Source organism: Tachyglossus aculeatus, unplaced genomic scaffold (genome assembly GCF_015852505.1).
Source record: "Tachyglossus aculeatus isolate mTacAcu1 unplaced genomic scaffold, mTacAcu1.pri scaffold_1_arrow_ctg1, whole genome shotgun sequence".
In the NCBI taxonomy this organism is placed as follows: Eukaryota; Metazoa; Chordata; class Mammalia; order Monotremata; family Tachyglossidae; genus Tachyglossus; species Tachyglossus aculeatus.
Window position 1 is genome coordinate 5652065 of NW_024044915.1, and position 8664 is coordinate 5660728.

An 8664-nucleotide genomic window follows, 5' to 3' on the forward strand; every position below is an offset into this window, starting at 1 on the left:
GAAGTGAAGAACTCTTAAGGGTTTATTATTAAAAGTTAAGGAACAGAGCAAAATGATGTACCTATATTTGAATGTCAAGAAAACAAAGGTCATGACAACTGTACATTTTTAACACATTTGTAGTGGATGGAGAGAAGACTGAAATAGTTGTTTATCTCTCCTGGGATCGATAATCAATAATAAAGGAACCAGTAGCCAAGAAATACATCGAACATTAACGTTAGGAAGACTATGAAGAGCCTGAAAAACTCGTGAAATATACTGATGTAACAGTTGCCTCGAAAATACAAATTGTCAACTCCATGGTGTTTCCAGTGACAATGTAGGACCCAAAAGCTGGACAGTGAAAAAACAGGATAGAAGAACATCAATTCTTTTGAAATGTGGTGTTGGAAAAGGCTTTTGCGAATAGCATGGACTTCCCAAAACACAAACAAATGGATTTTGGAGCAAATTAAACCAAAGTGGTCTTTTGAAGGCCAAATGACTCGACTTAGATTAGCATATTTTGGACACATAATCAGGAGGACTAATTCTCTGGAGAAGACACTAATGCTAGGAAATGTCCAGGGAAAATGTGGAAGAGCAGACTGGCAACTAGATGGATAGAGACCATAACAACAATTACAGAAGAACCATTAGAAAGGTTGCAGATTATGACATAGGACAGGAAATTCTGGAGAAATTATATCCATGGAGTTGCTATGAATTGGAAGTGACTAGACAGCACTTACTACTAATTATAATAATGTTCTCAATCATTTTGTTGTCACTCATAGAAACTCCTCAAGTAGGTATTATATGTGTAGTTAGCAGAGAGCAAAAGTAGCAGCCAAGGTTCAAGGACGATCACATTTCACCTCTGGGAAAGGAAAACATCTTAAAAGTCATGCATTAGTAGTTTGCATTCCTGTTTAATTAAGGTCAGAATTTTTTATTTTATTTTAGTATTATGGCACGATTACCCATCCCTACATGAACCAGGTACAAGAAACTAGTTATGCATGTGCCAAGTGACTGAAGAATGGGAGTGAAATCAATAAAATTTCACATTTACCCTCTTTTGGGCTTTTGATGCTTAGTTTGTTTGTTTTTAATGAATTTGCTAAGCAATTACTGTATGACCGGTTCTGTAATAAGTGCTAGGGTAGATACAAGTTAATTAGGTTGGACATAGTCTGTGTCCCACATGTGGCTCACAGTCTTGAGCGAGTCATCTACACACACTGCCTCCTCCAGCTCTCTCCTGGACCCACTCCAATCTGGCTTCTGCCCCCTTCATGCCACAGAAACTCCTTCTCAAAGGTCACCAGTGACCTCCTTCATGCCAAATCCAACAGCTTCTACTCCATCCTAACCCTTCTCGACCTCTCAGCTGCCTTTGACACTGTGGACCATACCCTTCTCCTCAATACGTTATCCAACCTTGGCTTCACTGACTCCATCCTCTCCTGGTTCTTATCTCTCTGGCCATTCATTCTCATCTCCTTCACGGGTTCCTCCTCCTCCTTCTCCCATCCTCTAACTGTAGGAGTCCTTCAGGGTTTAATTCTTGGTCCCCCTCTATCCTCCCTCTACACTCACTCCCTTGGAGAACTCATTCGTTCCCACGACTTCAAATATCGTTTCTATGCAGATGACACCCAAATCTCCATCTCCTCCCTTGTTCTCGCTTCCTCCCTCCAGGCTTGCCTTCTATCTTCAGGACATCTTTATTTGGATGTTCTCCCACTACCTACAACTCAACATGGCCAAGACAGAACTCCTTATCTTCCCTCCCAAACCCTGTCCTCCCCCAAACTTTCCCATCACTGTCGATGGCACAACCATCCTTTCTGTCTCAGAATCCCACAACCTTGGTGGCATCTTTAACTCCACTCTCTCATTCACCCCACATATCCAATCTATCACCAAATTCTTCTGGTCTCACCTTCACAACATCGTTAAGATCCACACTTTCCTCTCCATCCAACCAGCTACCACATTAATAAAATCAGTCATCCTATCCCAACTGGATTATTGCATCAGCATCCTTTCTGACCGCCCAACCCCCTGCCTCTCCCCAGTTCAGTCCATTCTTCACTCTGCTGCCCGGATTATCTTTCTACAGAAACGTTCAGGGCATGTCAAACTCTTCCTCAAAAATCTCCAGTGGTTGCCTATCACCCTCCATATCAAACAAAAACTTCTCACCATCGGCTTTAAAGCTCTTCATCACCTTGCCCTTCTTATCTAACCTCCCTTCTCTCCTTCTACCTCCCAGGCGACACACTCTGCTCCTCTGGTGCTAACCTTCTCACTGTGACTCGTTCTTACCTATCCTGCCATCGACCCCAGCCCACGTCTTACCTCTGGTCTGGAATGCTCTCGATCCTCAAATCAGTCAAACAATCACACTTCCCACCCACTTCAAAGCTCTGCTTCAAAGCTCCAGGAGGTTTTCCCAGACTAGGCTCCCTTTTCATCAGTTCCCCCTCCTTTCTGTGTCAATTCGACTCACTTCCTTTGCTCTTCTCCCCTTCTCCCCGCTACACAACACTTATGCATATATGTATTTATCTACAATTCTACTTACTTATATTGATGCCAGTTTACTTGTTTTGATGTCCGACTCCCTCCACTAGACTGTAAGCCTGTTGAGGACAGGGATTGTCTTTCTTTATTGCTGTATTGTACTTTCCAAGCGCTTAGTGCAGTGCTTTGCACGCAATAAATACAATTGAATGAATGAATAAATGCAGGTGACAGAATACCCAGACTGGTGGTTGCTCACAGACAGGTGAGGTTGAGTTAACCCTAGAATGGACGTGGCTCACATCCTGGTGAGCGTGACCCCAACCTCTTGACTGGTGAAGACCCACTACCTGGTGATGATAATAATACCATGGCATTTATTAAGCGCTTACTATGTGCAAAGCACTGTACTAAGCGCTGGGGAGGTTACAAGGTGATCAGGTTGTCCCATGGGGGGGAGGGGGGGGCTCACAGTCTTAATCCCCATTTTACAGATGCGGTAACTGAGGCCCAGAGAAGTGAAGTGACTTGTCCAAATTCACACAGCTGACAATTGGCAGAGCCGGGATTTGAACCCATGACCTCTGACTCCAAAGCCCGAGCTCTTGCCACTGCGCCACGCTTGGTAACAGAAGCCCTGGACTTTTGGTTATCCAAAGCCTGGTGACTGTGAAAGACTAGTGTTGACCCACAGCCAGTACTTGTGAGGTGATAGAACTCCTGGTCTTGACATGGACCACAGCCTAAGATAATAATAATAATTATAATAATGGAATTTAAGTACTTAGTATGTGTGAAGCAAGGTTCTAAGCTCTGGAGGGGATACACGATGATCAGATTGTCCTATGGGGAGCTCCGTCGATCCCCATTTTACAGATGAGGTAACTGAAGCTCAGAGAAGTTAAGTGATTTGCCCAAAGTCACACAGGTGACAAGTGGTGAAGCCGGGATTAGAGCCCATGACTTCTGACTCCCAAGCCCGTGCTCTTTCCATTAAGCCACACTGCTTCTCTAATAATTGTTGTATTTGTTAAGCACTTACTATGTGCCAGGCACTGTACTGGGGTGGATACCAGCTAATTGGGTTAGACACAGTCCCTGTCCCACGTGGGGATCACAGTCTCAATTGCCCTTCTACAGATGAGGACAGAGAATCAATCAATCAATCAATCAATCAATCGTATTTATTGAGCGCTTACTATGTGCAGAGCACTGTACTAAGCGCTTGGGAAGTGCAAATTGGCAAGACATAGAGACAGTCCCTACCCAACAGTGGGCTCACAGTCTAAAAGGGGGAGACAGAGAACAGAACCAAACATACCAACAAAATAAAATAGGATAGAAATGTACAAGTAAAATAAATAAATAAATAAATAAATAGAATAATAAATATGTACAACCATATATACATATATACAGGTGCTATGGGGAAGGGAAGGAGGTAAGATGGGGGGATGGAGGGGGGGGCGAGGGGGAGAGGAAGGAAGGGGCTCAGTCTGCGAAGGCCTCCTGGAGGAGGTGAGCTCTCAGCAGGGCCTTGAAGGGAGGAAGAGAGCTAGCTTGGCGGAGGGGCAGAGGGAGGGCATTCCAGGCCCGGGGGATGACGTAGGCCGGGGGTCGACGGCGGGACAGGCGAGAATGAGGTACAGTGAGGAGATTAGCGGTGGAGGAGCGGAGGGTGCGGGCTGGGCAGTAGAAGGAGAGAAGGGAGGTGAGGTAGGAGGGGGCGAGGTGATGGAGAGCCTTGAAGCCCAGGGTGAGGAGTTTCTGCCTGATGCGCAGATTGATTGGTAGCCACTGGAGATTTTTGAGGAGGGGAGTAATATGCCCAGAGCGTTTCTGGACAAAGATAATCTGGGCAGCAGCATGAAGTATGGATTGAAGTGGAGAGAGACACGAGGATGGGAGATCAGAGAGAAGGCTGGTGCAGTAGTCCAGACGGGATAGGATGAGAGCTTGAATGAGCAGGGTAGCAGTTTGGATGGAGAGGAAAGGGCGGATCTTGGCAATGTTGCGGAGCTGAGACCAGCAGGTTTTGGTGACGGCTTGGATGTGAGGGGTGAATGAGAGAGCGGAGTCGAGGATGACACCAAGGTTGCGGGCTTGTGAGACGGGAAGGATGGTAGTGCCGTCAACAGAGATGGGAAAGTCAGGGAGAGGACAAGGTTTGGGAGGGAAGACAAGGAGCTCAGTCTTCGACATGTTGAGCTTTAGGTGGCGGGCAGACATCCAGATGGAGATGTCCTGAAGGCAGGAGGAGATGCGAGCCTGGAGGGAGGGGGAGAGAGCAGGGGCAGAGATGTAGATCTGGGTGTCATCAGCGTAGAGATGATAGTGGAAGCCGTGGGAGCGAATGAGGTCACCAAGGGAGTGAGTGTAGATTGAGAACAGAAGGGGACCAAGCACTGAACCTTGGGGAACTCCCACAGTAAGGGGATGGGAGGGGGAGGAGGAGCCTGCAAAAGAGACTGAGAAAGAACGACCGGAGAGATGAGGAGAACCAGGAGAGGACGGAGTCTGTGAAGCCAAGGTCAGATAGCGTGTTGAGGAGAAGGGGGTGGTCCACAGTGTCAAAGGCAGCTGAGAGGTCGAGGAGGATTAGGACAGAATATGAGCCGTTGGATTTGGTAAGCAGGAGGTCATTGGTGACCTTTGAGAGGGCAGTTTCCGTGGAATGTAGGGGACGGAAGCCAGACTGGAGGGGGTCGAGGAGAGAGTTGTCATTGAGGAATTCTAGGCAGCGCGTGTAGACAACTCGTTCAAGGAGTTTGGAAAGGAATGGTAGGAGGGATATGGGACGATAACTAGAAGGTGAGGTGGGGTCAAGAGAGGGTTTTTTTAGGATGGGAGAGACATGGGCATGTTTGAAGGCAGAGGGGAAGGAACCAGTGGAGAGTGAGCGGTTGAAGATGGAAGTTAAGGAGGGGAGAAGGGATGGAGCGAGAGATTTCATAAGATGAGAGGGAATGGGGTCAGAAGCACAGGTGGCCGGAGTAGCACTTGAGAGGAGGGAGGAGAGTTCCTCTGAGGATACCGCTGGGAAGGATGGGAGAGTGGCAGAGAGTGTTGAGAGCCGGGGGGATGGAGAAAGGGGGGAAGAGACTTTGGGGAGGTCGGACCTGATGGATTTAATTTTATTAATGAAGTAGGAGGCCAGACCGTTGGGGGTGAGGGAAGGAGGAGGGGGAGGAACCGGGGGCCTGAGAAGGGAGTTGAATGTACGGGAAGAGCTGGCGGGGGTGAGGGGCATGGGTGTCAGAGAAATGAAGTGACTTGGCCACGGCCATACAGCAGACGGGTGGCAGAGCCGAGATTAGAACCCATGACCTTCTGACTCCAAGGCCCATGTTCTATACACTATGCCATGCTGCAGGGCAGGTGCATTACTATCTGGTGAGGATGACAGAACTCCAGGACTGGTGCTGGCCTACAACCTAGTGAAGATTGCAGAACCTTTGGACTGGTGGTGGTGGTTCACAAAGTGGTGAAAGTGAAAGAATGCTTGAACCGATGGTGGCCTCCTACCTGGTGGACTTGGGCTAGTGGTGGCACACAGTCTCGATGGTGAGAGAAACCCTAGAGTAATAATGACCCACAGCTTGGGAAGAGTGACAGAACACCAGCATTGGATTTGGCCCACAGTCTAGTGACAGAGGCAGAACCCTTGGACTGGTGGTGGTCCCCAGTCTGGTGACTGTGGAAAATACCCCTACACTGGTGGTGGCTCACCGACTGGTGAGGATGACAGAACCCTTGTACTCTTGGTGGCTCACAGCCTGTGAGGGTGACAGAGTATCTGGAGAGATTGATGCTCACAGCTTGGTTAAGGTGACACAAACCCTTAACTGGTGTTGGCCCACTGCCTGCTGAAGGTGAGACAACCCCCAGAATGGTGGTGGGCTACATATTGGTGACTATGTAAGAACTTCTGAACTAGTGTTGGCCTAAAGCCTAGTGAAGGTAATAAAACTCCCAGGTTCGTCGAGGATGACGGCCTCATGAAGGTGACTGAATCCCTGGAGAGGCGCTGGTTCTCTGCCTGTTGAATGTGACAGAATCCCTGGACTGGTGGTCATCCAGAGCATGGTGAAAGTGGAAGAGCTCTTGAACTGCTGGTAGCCCATCTCCTGGTCAGGTGAAAGAACACCTGGATTGGCCTTCCCTCACAACCTGGTGAATGTGACAGAACCCCTGGACTGGTGGTGGCCAATAGCTGGTGAAAGTGAAAGACTCTCTGAACCGGTTCTGGCCCACAGCATGGTCAGGGTGACAGAATGTCTGTACCGGTTTTGGCCAATGGCTTGGTGAGGGCTACAGACCAGGGCTTGATAAAGGTGGCATAATCCCTGAACTAGTGAAGACCCACAGCCTGGATAGTGGGACAGAACCCCTGTACTGCTGCTGGTCCACAGACTTGTAAGTATGATAAAAACAACCAGAGGGATGGTGGTCCATTGCCTCCTTAAGGTGAAAGAACCACTGGACTGCCCATAGCCTCGTTCAGATGACAGAACACCTGGACTTTTGGTGACCCACAGTCTGGTGAAGGTGGCAGAATCCCTGGACAGGTGGTTGCCCAAATCCAGGTCAATGTGACAGAAATCCTAGACTCATGGTGGCTCAGAGCCCGGTGAGGGTGACAAAACACATGGACTGTTGGAGGCCCATATCCTGGTGAAAGTGAAAGATCCCCGGGGCTGGTTCTGGCCCATAGCATGGAAAAGGTGACTGAACGCCTGTAAAGGTGGTGGCCAAGAACCTGGAGAGGATGAAGGAATCCTTAGACTTCTGTGTCACCCTTCCTTGCTCCCATTACTCATCACTCTACACCGAGCACCTGTGTATATATCTGTATTTTATTTATTCATATGAATATCTGTCTCCCCTTCCAGACTGTAAGCTGGTTGTGGGCAGGGACTGTGTGTTATATTTCTGTGTTGTACTCTCCCAAGTGCTTAGTATAGTGTTCTGCACACGGTAAGTGCTCAATAAATATGATTGATTGGAATTCGATTGATTCAATGAATGGTGGTGTCCCCTAGTCAGGTGAGGGTTACAGAACCCCTGACCTTGTGATGGCCCACAGCCTGGTTAGCAAGAGAGAACCCCTGGGATGCTGGTGGCCCACAATCTTGTCAGAGTGACAGAAGACCAGGACTAGTGATAGTCTAAAGCATTGATGAGGATTAGAAAACCCATAGACGTTGGTGGAAAACCACCAGGGGAAGGTGACAGAATCCCTGGACTGGTGATGGTGAGAAAATCCCTGGAATCATGGTGGCCCGTAGTTTGCTGAAGGGTTCAGAAACCTTAGTCTGGTGGTGGTCCACAGTCAGTTGAGGTGATAGTATTCCTGGCATGATGGTGTCCCACAGCCCTTTGAGGGTAAAAGAACTCCTGAACTCTTGTTGGCCCATAGCCCGGTGAGAGAGACAGAACCCTTGGACTGGTGGTTGTCCACAGCCTGGTGAAGGTGACAGAATCCATGGTTTGGTGGTGGCCCAAAGTCCAGAGCAGGTGATAGAATCTATGGACTAGTGGTGGCCTGCAGCTTGACAAGGTAGAGAGAACATCTGGACTGGTTATGACCCACATCCTGCTTTAGCTGAAAGAACCACTGGATTTGTGGTGGCCCACAGCCTTGTGAGGGTGACAGTACCCCTCGACTGATGAGAGCCCATAGCCAGGTGAATGTGAAAGCATCCCTCCACTGTTGGGGGCCTACAGCTTGGTGAGGGTGACAGTAACCTTAGACTGGTGGTGGCCCACAGCCATTTGAGAATGACTGAACTCCTGCACTGGTGGTGGCTCACAGCCTGGTGAGGATTACAGAACGTCTCATCAGGTAGTGGCTCACAGCCTGATGAGGGTGACAGAACCCACGGACTGGTACTTGCCCATTGCTTGGTATGGGTGAAAGAACCACTGGACTGGTGGTGGCCCACATCCTGGTGAAAGTAATAGAATGCCTGGACAGGTGGTGGCCCCCAGCCTGGTAAGGGTGGCAGAATCCCTGGACGGGTGGTGGCCCTTCTTCTTATTCATTAATTCAATCGTATTTATTGAGCGCTTACTGTTTGCAAAGCACTGCACTAAGCGCTTGGGAAGTACAAGTTGGCAACATATAGAGACAGTCCCTACCCAACAGTG